The 18,485-nt window shown below is 42.9% G+C and overlaps 1 long non-coding RNA gene across 1 annotated transcript; it reads left to right on the top strand.

Moving 5' to 3' along the window:
• Nucleotides 1-1,880: 1,880 nt before the first annotated feature.
• On the top strand, nt 1,881-2,732 carry LOC131494851 (uncharacterized). The gene is made up of 2 exons (XR_009253612.1): nt 1,881-1,989; nt 2,327-2,732. It is a non-coding gene; the product is annotated as an uncharacterized LOC131494851 (long non-coding RNA).
• The last annotated feature ends 15,753 nt before the right edge of the window (nt 2,733-18,485 follow it).

An 18,485-nucleotide genomic window follows, 5' to 3' on the forward strand; every position in this document is an offset into this window, starting at 1 on the left:
CTGTGTCTCCCTTTCTCTCTGTTCCTCTCCTACTCATGCTCTGTCTCTCTCTGTCTCTTAAAAAAGAAATAAAACATTAAAGAAATTAAAAAAAAAAAGAAATAGTCATAGGCCCCAGACCCACTGAATTAATATCTACAGTTTAACAAGATTGCCAGGTGATTTATATGAGTATTTAAGTTTGAGAAGCACTGGCCAAAACTCAGCCTCACAGTCCCAACTGCAAGGGAAGCTGGAATTGTGTGCCCAGAAGAGGGGAAAAAAATGTAGTAAACATACTGTGCTGTCTCTGCAATTGTCTACTCAAGTATTTGCTCAGTATTGGTGATTTGTTCGGATAATTTATGCTTACAACACCTGTTTTATTTTTGTTCTTGCTCTTCCATTATATATATGCATTGTTGTACTTTGCTTATGTGGGTTTTATATATATATATATTTATATTTATATTTATATTTATATTTATATTTATATTTATATTTATATTTATATATAACATAAACATTCATTCGTTTATTCACATACTTACTCATCAACTATCTGCTATGTTTCTGACACTGTTCTGAGTGCTGGGGTTACACAGTAAAGAGATAAACATTCTTGTCTTTAAACAGCTTTAATTCATGTGGTGGAGGGCATTGGGAAAAAAAAATGTATGTGTTAGGTGTGGTTAACTGTTGTAAAGAAAAATAAGGCAAGTCAAAGGGGTAGAGAGTAACGGAGGGAATGAGGGAAGATTGCTGACTGAATAGGATGACCAGGTCATCTGAGTAAAGATCTGCACGAAGTGAACAAGTGGGGTCTGTGGCTATTTGGGGACATTTCAGGCAAAGGGAATACTAGCAGTGGTCTTCTTAATAGCCAAAAACCATTTATATTAAAAATTTCCATCTAAGTTCCAAAGTCCGGTATCAAAATATTCAGGTGTTGAAAACTTTTGGATCTTGGACTGAGTTTTATTTGTTTCCATCCGGATTTTGGGCAACATATAGATCCTACTATGGAGTCACGGCCTCTTTTGTCATCAGTGCCTGTGAGTGCCTTTTTGCTTACATGGGTTATATGTATAGATATTTATTACATTGAACATTAAATCTAGGAAGTATTTTATTTAACTTGCTTAGAAATAACCCATTACATATTAACATAAACAACAGGCTTTTTATGAAAATATGTTTTTCAAAACAAAACCAGAATTTAATGAGAAGAATGGCATTGTTGCATTTTTGCATATCTCTTGGATGTCTGGGGTAATGGATACCAGCTGAATTCCTCTGTCTGCTTCTGCATCCAAAGTGTTGCAACGTCCCAGGTCACATAGCATCTGGAAAACTTCAATTTATACCTGTGAAAGAATATGAGTAAAAAGGACAAATAACAGGTTAGCATTATTACAAAACAGTTTTGACCTCACAGAGCCCCCTCAAAACGTCTTAGGTACCTCCAAGAGTCCCGAAAGCATAGTTTGACAACTTTTCACTTACCATATTCCAGCCTCAGTACTCCACCTTGGGTGAGCCATTAAATTTTCTGTGCCTGAATTCCTTCATTTTTATTTTTATTTAAAAAAATTTTTTTAATTTATTTTGAGAGAGAGAGCGAGCGAGCAGGAGAGGGGCAGAGAGGGAGAGGAGAGAGAGATAATCCTAAGCACAGAGCCTGAGGCAGAGATCCATGCCACACCAAGTGCTGGATGCTTAACCAACTGAGCCACCCAGGAGCCCCCTCCCCACCATTTATTAAAAGGGAGAGGATAACACTGCTTACCTTGAGGAGTTGACATGACACTCACTTAGAGCTGTGTCTGGTACAGATACAACTCAATAGTCATTAGCACTATATTTAAATTTTTTAAAAAATATTTATTGTTGACAGAGAGAGCATGAGCGGGGAAGAGGCAGAGAGAGAGGGAGACACAGAATCCGAAGCAGGCTCCAGGCTCTGAGCTGTCAGCACAAAACTCTACACAGGACTCGAACCCACAAACGGTGAGATTGTGACCTAAACTGAAGTCGGATGCTCAACCGACTGAGCCATCCAGGCATCCCAGCATTATATTTAAATACAGAAGTTGATTATGACTTTTTTTGAGCTGTGATATTTTTCACAGACAGTATTTCATTTTGTGCTACTTACTTGGCCAGAAATTCATCCCCTGCTTAAAATCTTCTGGTTATGGAAAAATTAGGCACAGGTGCCAAAAGTATTAAAAACTCACACACTGCTGTTTTCTTTTTCTGAACAAGATTTTTTTTCCCTCACTGTATTTTAAGGTCCATTAACTTTTTTTTTTTTTTTTTGTATTGATAATCTCTTTGTGATCAGGACTGGGGAAAACATGTCCTCCTTCTACCCAAGAGAAATATGCCTGTACATGATGATTCTTCAAACACAGATTTCATTTGCTATTTTTCCTCGCCAATGATCTGAATTCCTGAGAAGTCCAAGAACAAAACTGCCTTCAACCACGGTAATAGTTCCTTAGGGATCATTGACCTTCAGTGCTTCTGTCGCTTATAACCATTTGGCATATTTGATATAATTGTCGTGAAAGCAAGGTGAATTTGAAGTGCCAGTCAAGAACATTAGCATAGCACGTTGATCTTTCCCCCACCATGTTCAGATTGCAGCGATTTCTCTCTGAATTCAGGATGTTTGGCATTTGCAGTCTGTGGTTTGGTTTCACCATGTGAATTAAAATGAAAACGCTTCACGTCACGTAAGCAACAGATGTTCTATGTGTGCAAAGTTGTGTAGTCTTGTAGTAACTATCTTAAATGTGAAAGAACTTCAAACGATAATAATACTAGGTTAATCCAAGAAGCATTAGCAGTCTCCTCCTCACCCACCCTGAAGAGGGAAGCATTTATGTAACTAATTAGTTTACCATAGTAAATAATCCACTGACATTTATAAGAAGCATTCCTATTGGAGCCTCGAGTAAATATTTTGTTACATGTTAAACTATAAATAGGATGAATTGTGGTCCCAGGCCCAGGTTTAAAATGCTATAGAAAATAAGTGAGCTCCATCTGGGTAAAATGGGTGTTACACGTCCTCCATACACAAGTGTCCAATTGCCCAGCTCGGGTTCCCTATAGCTGCTGTGGAAACTTGACGATTCATCTCACTTTCCAGTGCAGCTCTGCAAGGTAGCTGAAAAAGAGTGAATGTTTCTCTTGGGGAAAAAAAAAACATAGAAGAGGAAAGAAAACAAAGTTTGTAACTGACTTATGGAAGGCGATTCTCTCTAGCTTTAAGTGAATGGTGAAAACAGCATTTCCTACATAAGGCAATTTTGAGTTTCTGCTTGCAGCTTAGATGATTTGAAAAGTTTATGCAAGGAAATCATGATGCTCCCGATCATTTTATTACACTTTATCTTAGCCTCGAAGATCTGTGCATTTAGTGATTTTCTTCAAAGCTGCACATCAGGTATAGCAAGAATAAAGCCCAGAGTAGAAAAGTGGATGATGGAACAGGATCTCTACATAGAGAAAGCTTCTCAGGGCCAGAGATTTATGTGAAGCATAAAGCAGGTGCTCAATTTAAGGAAGGCCTAATTAAGAGGGAGCGAGGAGGGGAATAGAAAGGAGAACCAGTATTTTTAGGGCTCACCCAGGCATAGCCAAAGAAGCAGCTGCCTTTCCAGAATATAAGAAAGCACTCACTTGCCCCATTCCTGAAATTCCTACCATGAGAGCCAGACGTTCAAATAAAATCTTTCTCTGTTGAATGGTCACATTCCTGTGTGTGGCAACATATTGATCCATTCAACTCATTGATTCAACATTTCTTCTGACTCATGAATTTTTCTGGAAATGTAAAGATGTCAGAAAAAGAAAAAAGTTGTTTTCTGTCTTGAAGAAGTTCACAGTCTCGTGAAATAGATAAGAAAACAAATGGTGACTGTCTTGGTCAGTTTGGACTGCCATATCAAAATACCGCAGACTGGGTGGCTGAACCAACAGACATTTATTTCTCAAAGTTCTGGAGCCAGATCAAGGTGCTGGCAGACTCTGTTCCTGGTGAGGCTTCTCTTCCTGGTCGTGTCTTCATGTGGCAGAGAGAGAGAGAGAGAGAGAGAGAGAGAGAGAGAGAGAGATTGTGCGTGCACTCTAGTGTCTCTTCCTCTTTCTATAAGGACACGAATCGCATCCTGAGGGTCTCACCCTCATGACCTCATCTGTACCTAATCATCTCCCCAAAATCCCACCTCTAAACACCATCACACTGGGGGGGGGGGGGGTAGGGCTTCAACATATGAATTAGGGGGAGGGACACAAACTTTCAATTGACAACAATGACATTAGTGGGAGATGATTAGGTTCAGATAAGGTCATGAGGGTGAGACCCTCATGATGGGATTAGTATCCTTATAAGAAGAAGAGACACTAGAGAGTGTGTTCTCTCTCTCTCTCTCTCTCTCTCTCTCTCTGCCACACGAAGACAGGGCAGGAAGAGAAGCCTCACCAGGAACAGAATCTGCCAGCACCTTGATCAGCCACCCAGTCTATGGTATTTTGATATGGCAGCCCAAACTGACTAAGACAGTCATCATTTGTTTTCTTATCTCTCTCTCCCTACTTCACTAGACTATGAACTTCCTTAAGATGGGAAACATACTTTCCTACGTCTGAACAGTTTAATAAGAGAAACAAGTAAACAGGCCAATGTAATGTTGTAAGTGCTGTTAGAGGAATACATCATATTATAGGAACATACTATAAAAGCTATTTGGAGGGCACCTGGGTGGCTCAGTTAGTTAAACGTCTGACTCTTGATCTTGGCTCTCAGGTCATGATCTCATGGTTTGTGAGACTCAGCTCCATATTGGGGTCTGTGCTGACAGCAGGGAGCCTGCTTGGGATTCTCTCTCTCTCTCTCTCTCTCTCTCTCTCTCTCTGCCTCCCGCCCCCCCCCATTGTCACAGCACCTCCCCTCTCAAAATAAATAAATACACTTAAAAAAATTAAAAAAATAGAAGCCATTTGGCCAAGATGAAGAGAATGAAGAATAAGAGAATGAAGAAAACAGAATTTTAAGATACTTTCATCATATACAATGTTATATTTTTATTTTAAAAAATGTTTTTTTACTTTTGAGAGAGAGAGAGAGAGAGAGAGAGCAAGTGGGGGAGGGGCGGGGAGAGAGAGGAGACAGAGAATCTGAAGCAGGGTCTGAACTATCAGCACAGAGCCCCATGTGGGGCTGGAACTCACGAGCTAGGAGATCATGGCCTGAGCTGAAGTTGGATGCTTAACTGACTGAGCCACCCACGTACTCCATAGCTGTTATATTTTTAGATTTCTACTTCCAACTAAAATCATTTTAATATTTTTTGATAGAAAAGGATAGTTAGGTGATTACCTAAATTATTAAATAGCTGTACTACAGATAATGCCCACCTACGTGGTCCTGTGCTTTGGGGACATTCTATAGAATTGCATATTTCTATGTAGAAAGGCAAAAGTGGTACCTAAGGTGGTAGAAAGCTAAGTGGAGAAATAATTGTCTCTACAATAGTTCCCTCTGATTTGGGTGAAGCTTTTGGATTTGGGTGAAAAAAAATCAGGTGTTCAAGACATAATTAAGAAGGGAAAGGGGGGGCATGTCAATGTATGCAAATAACCAGGGTGCTGTGGTCTGAATAGGTCCCCTCAAAGTTCATATACGAAAATCCAAATCCTAAAGATGATGGCCTTATGAGGTGGGGCCTTTGGGAGGTGGATAAGTCATGAGGATGGAGCCTTCATGAATGGAAATAGTGCCCTTATAAATGATCCCTTGCCCTTTCCCTTGTGGGGACATAGCAGGAAGGCACCAAAGATGAACAAGGAGAACAAGTTCTCACCAGAATGTGACCAGGCTGGCACTTTGATGTTGGACTTCCAGCCTCCAGAATCATGAGAAATAAATTTCTGTGTGTATAAGCTACCCAGTGTGGCATTTTGTTAGAGAAGCCCAAGCAGACTAGGACAGAAGGTCACCAGTTACCAGGGCCTTCACTGCCCCTCATACCTGGTGATTCCTTAGGGTGTGCCAAAGCCCTTCCCTGTGAGCCGGCCCATGGAAATCCCCTGGCGTGAAGGATGTTCTTTGCCATCTGGCTTCTGTTACCCCTAAAGAGATGGAAGGGAGGCTACACCCAATATTAATGACCTCAACTGATACTCCCATAGTACCAATAGGCTTAGAAGAAAGAATACAAGGAGTGACAATAAAGTCACAGTAAATGTCCTCTGTTGGAAAACTAGCTCCACGTGGCTTTCAAGGGCTGATGTGCCCCCAGTTGATGGATTCCCTTACATGGAATCTTGCTGGGATGTGAAGAAGGCTGATTGAGGGCCGCTGCAGGATACCCTTGGCAATCCTTGTGCTGGGGAGTGTGTGCCTTCTGCACGGCTCTGATTAACTCCCCGCATGAAGAGCTGACCCGGCAGGGCAGAGCTGGTACTCACATACCCAGGGAGCCTTGGTTTCTGATCAGAGGATCATCTTTTAATTCTCTGAAACCACATTGGGACATAGCATCTTCCTGAGGTTGTACAAGGTGCTGGATATTTAAGAGTTCCTCTCCTGTTTTGGTTCCTTTTGTCTAGTATATCTGTTTGGGGAGGGATTCCAGGTGGCAGGGATGGGCTGAGATAGAGACTTCCAGTAGGAATACTTAGGGTACCCAGGGTTACTCCACACATGGTGGCTTTGATGAATGCCCTACCCAGGTGCCTCGAGGACTGAAGGAGGGGCTGCGGAAGGCTACTTAGTGTCCTGCTCTGGGCTTGACCCTGGTCTACCAGCTTTTCTGCTCATCAGTACTCTGCTACCAACTCCATGCCCCCTCCAGGTGCTCCAGCCAGAAAGGAGGTGAGCGTGGAGCACCATTTTCCAGGGAGCTCTCATTCAGTAACCTCCCCCTTTGGGAGGGATGATCAAGGACAGCACCTCTTGCCTCCAGAAGATTCTTATCTCACTCTAAAACCCAGATTTCTTGCCATGGATTCCTGTGCCCTAGCCCCTGCAGATCTCCTTGCTGTCACTCCCTTCATTCCTTAATTCACATCAGCCTTGCTGGCTTCTTGGCTGACCTGGAATGTGACTGGTGTTATCCTGTCTCTGAGCATGTGTGCTCGCTGTTCCTTCTGCCTGGGTTTGTTTGCAAGCTTCACTCTCTTAAGGGCTTCGTTCCAGTGTTTGTTCAAGGGTCTTATCGGAGACCATCCTAGCTAAAGTACTACCTTTTCTCCTCTCCACATCACCTCTCACTCTCTACCTGCATGTATTTCTTTTCCTGGCACTTCCTACCATCTGACATATGTTGTGTTTGATATAATATGACAAGTGCCTCATCACTGAAATGCAAGCTCTTCAAGAGCAGCTACTTGGCATGCCTGGGGCCTAGAACAGTGTGCAGTGCATAATAGGAACAGTCAGAAATACTTTGGGATGCTTGTTGAGTGGGTAAGGGTGGTTTTCTCAAAGAAACCCCCCCCCCCCCCGCCGAAACACAACTGTACCTTCACTGTCTCTGTGTGCTTACCTCTGTTCCCTCTCCAACCCACTGCAGTGAAGTTTTCTCCTTGCTTGAACAATGACTTCTTACATTCACCCAGCCATTTTCAGCCTTATTTGACTTGACCTTTCTGAAGCAATTTATGCTATGAAAAGAGTATTAGTAACTTTGGAGCCAGATAGGTTTGGCTTTAATCCCGTTTCACCACTGGTAGCTATGTAATCCTGGGCAAGTTATTTCTCCTCTCTGGGATACAATTTCCATTTTAGTTAAATTAGGAAACTAATACTCACTCATGGGATTTTTCCAGGAGCATTAAGTGAGAGAACATATGTAAAACTCCTGGTACAGGGTTGGGTACTGAATCAGAGCTCAATCAAGGTTCACTCCATTGCTTACTTCCCTTTTCTGCTTCTGTACTCCTCTCTATTCCTTCTTTTCATCTCTGGTTACTTCTTTGTTTCCCTTGTACTTTTCTTTATCCTTCTCCCACCCCTGGAACTATTGTTCCCCAAGGCTGTCCTTAGCCTTGTCCTCCTCATCTGCTGTGTGCTCCCTGAGTTATCTCGTCCACACCTGTGACCCCAGCTACCGTCTGTATATCAGTGATTCCAAGATCCATAGGCCTCCATAGGGCTCCAAACTCCTATCTCCCACCTCCTGTCACCCCTGCACCAGATGTCCCACTGTTGTCTCTAGCTCAACATGTTTAATCTCAACTCGTTAACTCCCTTCCTCCTCTAGGCTCTGCTCCTCCACTGCAGAGAAAGGCAACTTCTTCCCAGTTGCTGGAAATAATTTCTAGTTTCTAAATACCCTTCAAGCAGTTTACCCTCTTTCCTGCTCTCTTAATTGCAACTCTCACTTACTTGACTGCCATTGTTTTTAACTAGTCTCCCCATTCAGTATACCCTCTTTTCTAGATAATCCTCTTTATAAACTTCCTAAAATAGAAATGTGATACATCACTTCTTTTTAAAAACAAAATCACTGAATATTACCTGTCACCTGTAAGACCAAGTTCAAACTCTTTAGCATGACAGATAAAGTTTCATGAATTGGCCCCAAATGTGGGGATCACAAGCCCCCCCTGCTTCTGCCTTAGGTTGTTCCTTTCACCTGGAACACCCTCGTCTTCCCTTCTGTCCAGTTGGCAAATTTTGCTTAGCTTCACAGTACTCAGTGTAAACACCACCTTCTCTTTAAACCTTTATTGACTTTGCCAAGCTGGAGAAAGTACCTGCCTGTGGAGTCCCTCCACTCCCACACATTCTTATTTTAAGACTTACCACACTCCACTGTAACCCATTGATTTCCCTATTTCTTGTGTGGTCCTACAGACTGGAATGTCACTGGAGGCATTTACCACTGTTGCCCTCACAGTTAGCACAGTGCCTGGCCCTCAGTAAAGAGAGGGCCAGTGAAGAGAGGGGTTAGTGCTTATTTTAGTAGAGCAAACCGGCAGTGGCCTAGCTCATCCTTTAGAGCATTGACCCTGTTGATAAATTCAGCTTTGCCTTAGTCTTGAACCAGTGTTTCCCTATCACATGTCGTGTGTGATCTGGTTCTAGACTTGCTTTAGGCTTCCATTGTTGTTTGTGTCTTTTAGAATTAGCTCACTTTTTCTTGTGGATCTAATTTGATGGAGTACGTGGAAGTGGTTCATCCACAAGTTCCTCTCAGACTCTGATAGGTCACAATTACTTCTAGTGGGAATAGAAACTCGGGGGCCCTCGGGGCGCCTGGGTGGCTCAGTCGGTTGAGCATCCGACTTTGGCTCAGGTCACGATCTCGCAGTCTGTGGGCTCGAGCCCCGCGTCGGGCTCTGTGCTGACAGCTCAGAGCCTGGAGCCTGCTTCAGATTCTGTGTCTCCCTCTCTCTCTGCCCCTCTCCCACTCATGCTCTGTCTCTCTCTCTCTCTCTCTGTCAAAAATAAGTAAACAATAAAAAAAATTAAAAAAAAAAGAAACTTGGGGGCCCAAAGTCATGTTGCACGTCTGCCACTATGCAGTTTGCACAAGTCACTTAGCCTCTGAGCTCCACTTTCCTCTTCTGTAAAATGGAAGAATAGTCTTCTTTTTTGAAATAAGTTTTAAAAATTTATTTATTTATTTTGAGAGGGAGAGAGAGAGAGAGGGAGAGAGAGAATCCCATGCAGGCCTCACGCTTAGCGTGGAGTCTGACACAGGGCTTGATCTCATGACCCCAAGGTCAGACCTGAGCCAGAATGAAGAGTCTGATGCTTAACCAACTGAGCTACCAGGTGCCCTTGGAAGAATATTCTTCTAGATATTTGTGAGGATTAACTGAAGGTACACAAAAGTACCAAATGCAAGGCAATATTGTTAGGGTGTTGTACCACATGTTTCTACATTTTATAGCATCTTGAAATAAAGAGAGACACATGTCACATGGCTGCCTGGTCTAGCTATTTTGAATGAGGAGAGACCGAATCAAAAATCATGGGTGAAGTCGTGGGGAAATAATGCAGTCCTTAAATAACTCGGAGCATTCAGAACATACCAGAAGACTCTAAGAGAAGTGGTCTAAGAAGCTCTTTTCTTGAAACCTGGACAAGCTGAAATGGAATTTCCTGGGGTGGGGCTGTGAAAACTGGGATGTGTCTGCTTGCTGGGTCTCTCTGAGCTCTGTGCTAGATGAGTTCAGGGCGTTGTCCTGGTACATTCTGCCAACGACCTCTTCTGAGACCATCGGCAATCACTGATGAAGATGTTGCTGTTGCAATTTAGAAATCCAGGAAGCCCCTAAAGAATGTTCCCAACAGAAATTCCCGGAGGTTGTCTGACTTAACAGCTACAGAAATGAATTGGGAGACAGGAGGCCAGAGCAGGAATGGAGCCATCTATGGACAGACCAGTCTGTTTGGAAAGACTTACCAAGTAACTGTATGTGTCAGGCCCACTGTCAAGTTCTGTAAATACAAAGATGAATAGCAAATAGCTTGTGCTTGTAGTGGAAGAAGTTGGAGGAGGAGTTTGGTATCACCAGGGTCTATAGGAAAGGATTTCCCCAAGGAGAGGGCGTCCTTCCCTCAAAGGCTGAACACCACTGAACACTGCAGAAAGGGGACCAAGGCTGCTCTGGGATAGGATGTGTGAGGAAGCCTGGCCTGGGCCCCTCTCTCTGCAGCCCTTTCCCAATAACTGTGAGTGACAGGACATCTGTTCTTCTGTCTCTACACCATGGTGGCCTGGTTGCCTCCCAGACCACTGGTATGGTCTGAGCTTTGAACAGCCTGAAAGAATTCTTGTTATGGTTCTATCTGATAGGCACCAATGACTCTCCCACTTAGAGATAACTTCCCCAGAGGTGCTTGGGTGGCTCAGTAGGTTAGCATCTGACTCTTGATTTTGGCTCAGGTCATGATCTCACAGTTGGTGAGATAGAGCCCTGCTTTGAGGTCCACGCTGACAGTGCAGAGCTTGCTTAGGATTCTCTCTCTCCATCTCTGTCTGCCACCCACCAAATAAATAAGTAAACAAAAAAAAAAAAAAAAAAAAAAAGAAAGAAAGAAATGTGGAACCTACCTGAGTGGCTCAGCTGGTTAAACATCTGACTCTTGGTTTTGGCTCAGGTCATGATCTCATGATTTGTGAGTTTGAACCCTGCATCAGACTCTGTTTGGGATTCGTTCTCCGTCTCTCTCTGCCCCTCTCCTGCTCACACTGTCTCTGTCTCTCTCAAACTAAATAAACTTAAAAGAAAAGACATAACTTCCCCAAGATTTGTACCATCTGAACTTCCACTATTACAAACCCATTCCTTCAGACTCTCAATGAATGATCATTTGAAACGTGAATAATTATGCAAATATGAATAATAGCTAATATCTACTGATATTTCCTCTGTGAAACTCTGGTTTAAGGGCTTTACAACGATTAACTCATTTAATTCTCTTCACAACCTGATGAAGTAGGTATTTTTATTATCCCCATTTTATACATGATCAATTAAGTAACTTGTCCAAATCAGGTCACACAGCTAGAAAGTGGTAGAGACAAGATTTGGATCCAGGCAGACTGGCTCCAAAGTCATACTATTAATCACTATTCTATTCTAGAAAGAGCAGCATTGAGCTTTATTAGCAATTAGTTCCTTAATTTAAATTATGGTAGCCAGTCTTTAATGAATATTTGTGATGTTCCAGGTACCACACTAAGTGATTTTTGCTTATTATTCCATTTATTATTAATAAAACCCAATAGGGTGGTATCATTGGCATTAGCATTTTACAGATGAAGAAAATAAAGACAAGTTGAAGTCACATAAGCAGGAAATACAGAGACAGGACTTGAAACAAGGTGGTTTAATTTCTAAATCCACGTGTGCAACAATGCATTAGACTGTGAAGTATAATTGGGTGAGAGCAGACACCTGTGAACTGGAATGCCCTATAGAAAGTTTTCTCAGGGAGAGGGTGGTTCCTGTGGGGAAAGCCAGTTCAAGGGCTCTGTGGTGCTCTTGGGGGGAAACGGATGTGGAGCAGGGTGGAAACAAACTTTTTTACTCTTCACCCTAACCTGGGGCTAACTTTGCCCTTTGTTCAGCTCAGAATTTGGGGGCTATATTTACTAAAGCTACTTGGCCTACTTAAGAGGCCAAACATACTATAATTGAACTTTAAAATCTGAAAGGTTAAGGATCTTCATTCCCAACATCCTATCCAATGCCATATGTAAGTTCACTGATAGACACCAACTATCTCTCTACTTGTACATTCTCATTCATAGGAACTCATGCTTCTCAAGACAGCCATTGCTTTGTGAGAGCTCTCTATTGCTGCTAAGTTATTAATCTGAAGTTTGCCTTCCTGCAACTCCCTGCTTGGAACTAGACAAGTTGGGTCCTTATGTTTTGCATCCATCTGTCTCATTTCACATCATTTCCACTTTGAGGGCTCCTTGCAGGCAATCTAAAAAGCTTTGCTTTCTGCTGCCACAGGACCTTGGCTCATGCTGTTTGCTTTGCCTGGAAGGCTCTCTCTTCTCTCTTCCAGTCCATTTTGTGAATTTTGACTCTTCCTTTCACCTCAATTCAATCATTTCTTCAGGAGAGCTTTCCCTATTTCCCCTGACTTGGTGAGATCTCCTAGTTGTATACTTTCAGAATATCATAGTCTTAGATTAAGTTCTCTAAAAACAGAGACTGAGGTGGGAATATGTGTGCTCATAATTTATTGAAAGAGTGCCCTCAGGAAAACTGGAAGGGAGAGAAGGAAGCAAGATTCTTGTTGCACAAGAATGTGATTTTGGGCAAAATCTTGATTAAACCTGATCTGGAAGGAAGCTCTGTAGGGTAAACTGAACTGAAGTCTGTCCTGCTTTGAGGCAAACATGGAGGCATCTGTACTCCCACCTCAGTCAGTGATTGGCCATGGGCTGCTGGGGTGGGTTAATTTCCAAGCTCTTCCTATAGGAGATGTCAATGGACAATCCTCTAGAGAAGGGCACAGGTTGAGGCTTTAGGTAAAAACTAGCCACAGCAGCTGGAGGGTGAGCTCACCTACCAAACAAGTAAAAGATATCTCAGAGGTCTGGGTGGGGCACCCACAGGGGATGCTGCAATCAGAACTTCCTTTACACAGAGCATGTGCAAGAAAGACTTCTGTGTTTACATGTGTGATTATTTGATTGAAATGTGTCTCTTCCCTTGGGCCATAATCTCTTTGTAGACAGGACCTCCATCTTTTTTGCTCTTACAGTTTCCATAGTGCTGAGCATAGGGCTTGTAGATAGTTGGTATTCAGTAGGTATTAGTACGTATTAGTAGTTGAGTAAAACATGGATCAACAAATGAATGTATGAAGCCTACCTCCTCTTTCAGATGATAGCTATCTCTTTTACTTCCATACCTGTTTTCCTATTTATCAGCTTTGGACACTTTCAACTCCCTTCTGTCTTACAGAACCTTTTCCTTTCTGACTTTCTTGAATTACATTTTCCATCCTGCCTAAGAATCCTACATCTTGGTCGTTAACAAGCCAGGGTGCACAGACATTCCTTAAGTGCTTGTTCTCAAGAATGGTGTCAGCCTGCCTTATAACAGCTCCTTATTGTTAAAGGCCTCAAGGAAAGAGAAAAACAGCAGATATAATTTAGATCAAGGTACGTTCCCTCAATGTTCCTTTCTGGGTATCACGGGAAAGAGTGGTGAATGATATTTTTGTTCTCTAGGAAAGTCCTATGGTAACTTCCCATTGATCTTTTGCTATCTCTTACTACCCTGCCTTATACTATTTAGATTGTTGAGGATTTTTATTAATTCTTGCCAATCTGTCCATTGGTTCATTTAATTAGTCAAATCCCACCTGTTGCCATATAGATTGTTGTTGGGGGAGATCAGGGCCCCAGAGGCAATGGGATGAGAAAAAGCTAATTTTTGATGGTAGAGAAGCTGTTTAAGAGCTTAAAAGCCTTTAGAGTGTTGAAGGTACTGAGCACTGGGCAGAAGAAACTCTAGCAGATGATAGAAGTTTCTCAGGCACAACTAGTCTGGCTAAAATCCTAGGACTGACTGTATGGACGAAGCAGTAGAGTTTCCATGAATGCTCTGTCTTGCAGAAGTGTGTGTGTTGTTTCCACCAGTCAACCAAAAATATTGCCTGGGATTTACTCTGTGTCAAGCAGTGTTCTAGGAACTGGGCATACAGCAGTGAATGAGACACAAAGTCTCTGCCTTAAGGAGAGTTTCTGTTTGTGCACGTGTGTGTGTATGTACACGCGTGTGTGCCTGGGTGCACCTGTGCACGTATCCAGCTCTATGTTCTGCAGCTCTCTAAGTCTGCTCCTGAAACATGCATACTCATTGGGATTTCCACAACTCTCCTAGCACAAGTCTGAGCAGGATGGTATATGGCCCAGCGTGCTAGCCCAGGAGTTAAGAGAGCTGGTATCCATTCCTGACTCTGTACTGCCCTGCTGGGTCACCTTGGGAACTCTATTTTACCTCTCTGAGTCTCAGCATCTTCACTTATGAAACAAAAGTGTTGGTGCAAACGGTCTTCAGCTGTAGAATTCTTGGGATACATTTCCTGTGGGCCTACTATGTGTTGGTCACCTTTGTGATAGCGCAGTGGATTTCATTTCCTCATGGAATTCTCTGTTGGACTGGTGTTATCTTTGATGAAGAAACTGAAGCCAGAGCCACTGAGTTACTTGCCCAAGGCCATTTAGCAAGCTAGTGTCAGAGCCAGAGTCAGACCTGTTAGAGCTGACCCCAAGTCCAGTGCCTTTGCAGTCACCAGAGCTGACCCACACTGTTCTTCGGTCCTTGCCCCATCCTTACATCTGCTTCCCTCCTCACTCTTGTGCTTGCCATCAGTGGGGAGTGCAAGGTGGCTTTGGTGGGGAGACAGGAGTGGAGGGAAAGTCCCATGTGGATTGGCCACTGCCATGCTGTTTAAGGATCTCTGACTCTACACCCTATTTCATGCTGGTACCAGTGGGTCAGCAGCATGCAGGGGAAAAGGAGAGCCCTCGACAGGAACACTGAGCACACAGGAGCAAGATTTCATGATATTAGCGAATCTGACGTATACCCAGTGACAGGTACGCTCGTTATCATGTTCCTTAGTGTTAAAGAATAAATAGTCTACAGTTACATAAGTATGATTAGTATTAGATTTTAAAAGTTATGCTACGCACTAATAGATTCAGAAGGAAAGAAGACTTGGCTACAGTAGAAAGTTCTTTACATTCAATGTTCCCCTGAAACTATTCGAGTCCCAGCTCTGACCTTTCCTGATCTTGTGTTCTTGGACAGTGGTCCATTTGGCTCCCTGACCTGAGGTTTCATGATCTATGAAATGGGCACAATGACTATAACTAGTTCTTGGGGTTTGGGTAACAATTTGATAAAGACTTGTAAACTGCAACGTGCCAAACAAATGTTAGTTATTTTGTGGTAGGCTTTATGTGATCCTAGTTGCTGGGAATATGAAAATGAAGAGGGCACGGTCCTGGCCTTAAAACTGCAGCTCTCTTGAGGTGCCTGGGTAGCTTAGTTGGTTAGGCATTGGACTCTCGATCTCTGCTCGGGTCATGATCTCACAGTTTGTGAGTTCAAGCCCCACATCAGACTCTGTGCTGGTGGCATGGAGCCTGCTTTGGATTCAGTCTTTCCTTCTCTCTGCCCTCCCCCGCTTGTGCCCTTTCTCTCTCTCAAAAAAAAAAAGTAAACTTAGAAAAAGAAATGCTGCTTTCTTGAAGCCCTTGTGGCCAGGCTACCTTTGGCTTGAGTGTTCTAGTCGCTGCAGGTCACATGGTTTCCTATTTCTCTCATCTCCTACAATGAATGTTATGCATGAAGCAGATTGAGTTGATTTGAAAGAATATCTCCTTGCCTCCCATGCACACCTCCAGTCTCCCAGTGTAGATTTTCCTAACAGCAGCATTTGTTTGTCAGTGGCTGATGGCACAGTACAGAAGCAGAATGAAGAGTGGATTGCTGGCATGAATTGCTGGTGGGGAGGAGAAGCCCCCCAGAGCGGCCTGGAACAGCGGAGATTAGGAGCCAGGGACATTGACTTTATCCAGATGTAAGGGGTAAGTGCAACAAGACCACACATTGTCCATTCATAACAACCTCCCTTCTTCTGTTAGCCAGAGAGCCCCAGTTTGAGCTGAGTACATGACCACTAAGCTCCATTATACCTGGGTGTGCTTATGTGACTGAGTTCTATGATGTGCACAGAAGTGACGTGTACAACTTCTGGGTTGTGGACTTAAAGGGCTGAAGTATTTACACAGTCTTCTCACCTTCCCCGAGGCTGGAATGTTGACATGATGGCTGGAGCTATGGCAGCCGTCTTAGACTACACAGTGTCAGATGCATACTGAGAATGGCAGAACAAGATCAAAAGTGCCTGTGTTCCCAACACCAAAGGGATGTCATTATGTCTTTTTTATAAAGATTTTATTTTATTATTTGAAAAACTTTTTAAGTTTATTTATTTATATTTAGAGAAACAGAAACCACGTGAGTAGGGAGGGGCAGAGAGAGAGAGAGAGAGAGAGAGAGAGAGAGAGAGAGAGAAAGAATCCCCTCAGGCCCCATGCTGCCAGCACAGAACCCGATGCAGGGCCCAAAATTGCAAAACCACAAGATCATGACCTGAGCTGAAATCAAGAGTCAGAGGCTTAACTGACTGAGCCACCCAGGGGTCCCGTAAAGATTTTACTTTTAAGTAATCTCTACCCCCAGTGGGCTTGAACTAATAACTCCAAGATCAAGAGTCACATGCTCTACTGACTGAGCCAGCCAGGTGCCCCAACAGATGTCATCATTAGTAATGGACTACTTCCACACTGCCTGCTATATAAGGGAGAAATACATCCTATTTTTCTTTTTTTTTTTTTTAATTTTTTAATGTTTATTTACTTTTGGAGGAGAGACAGAGCATGAAGGTAGGAGGTGCAGAGAGAGAGAGAGACACAGAATGTGAAATGGGCTCCAGGGTCTGAGGTGTCAGCACAGAGCCTGATGGAGGGCTCGAACTCCTGAACTGCAAGATCATGACCTGAGCTGAAGTCGGACGCTTAACCAACTGAGCCACCCAGGTGCCCTTATCCTATTTTTCTTGGGCCTCTATTATTTTGGCATCTGTTATAGCAGCTGTATTCTAACTAATCCAGCCAGAAAGGGTATTTTTTTTAAATCCTTTTTTAAATGTTTATTTATTTTTTTATTTTTTTTGAGAGAGAGACAGCAAGCAGGGAAGGGGCAGAGAGAGAGGGAGACCCAGAATCCGAAGCAGGCTCCAGGCTCCGAGCTGCCAGCCCAGAGCCCGACGCAGGGCTCGAACTCACAGACTGTGAGATCATGACCTGAGCTGTAGTCAGCCGCCCAACCGACTGAGCCACCCAGGCGCCCCAAGAAAGGGTATTTTTGTGCCCTGGTGGTGATGGACACTTCTATACACTGTGGGAACCATTTGGTTTAGGTGGTTATAATTTCGTGCAATAAATTCAGACATAGATATTTCAAGAGTGTTTTGACATTACCACGTAATAATCGTTGGGCAATTTATTAACCTCTGTGTCTCAGCTTCCTCATTTGTAAATTATAATAATAAGAGACCTAACAATACCAGCTTCCAGCATTTTGTTGAGCACATAGCTTGGTTCAGGTGCCAGTTGGGATTAAGTGAAGTAAGAAATTCTTAAGGAAACGTAATATAAATGTGAATTATTTTAAACTTTATTGTACATATACATATATATACATATTGTACATATATTATTTTTTTCCTTACTGATTTCTTGTTAACAGCTAATGGGCATTGACCACTTTATGAGGCTTACCATCCCCCAAAAGACCTCATTTAAAATTGAGCATATTATAGATACTTAATGAATGTCTGTTAAAGCCATAGCTTATTTTTTAATGTTTATTTATTAAAAAAATTTTTAACACTTATTTATTTTTGAGAGAGAGAGAGAGAGAGAGAGAGAGAGTGAGTAGGGGAGGGCAGAGAGAGACAGAGACACAGAATCCAAAGCAGGTTCCAGACTCTGAGCTGTCAGCACAGAGCCTGATGTAGGGCTCGAACTCATGGACCTGCGAGATCATGACCTGAGCTAAAGTCGGATGCTTAACAGACTGAGCCACCCAGGAGCCCCAATGCTTATTTATTTTTGAGGGAGGGAGAGAGACAGAGAGAGAGAGAGTGCACATGGGGGAAAGGCAGAGAGAGGGAGACAGAGTATCTGAAGTGGGCTCTGTGCTGACAGCAGGAAGCCTGATGCGGGGCTCGAACTCACGAACCGTGAGATCAGGACCTGAGCTGAAGTCAGACACTCGGCTGACTAAGCCACCCAGGCACCCCGGCATAGTTTATTTTTAATATTTCTATTCACAGAATATTTTTGTCTTAATTAAAAAAATTTAATTGTGTTATATACCATAAAGCTTACCGTTTTAACCATTTTTAAGTGTACAATTCAGTGGCA

The sequence above is a fragment of the Neofelis nebulosa genome, chromosome 14 (genome assembly GCF_028018385.1).
Source record: "Neofelis nebulosa isolate mNeoNeb1 chromosome 14, mNeoNeb1.pri, whole genome shotgun sequence".
Taxonomy (NCBI): domain Eukaryota; kingdom Metazoa; phylum Chordata; class Mammalia; order Carnivora; family Felidae; genus Neofelis; species Neofelis nebulosa.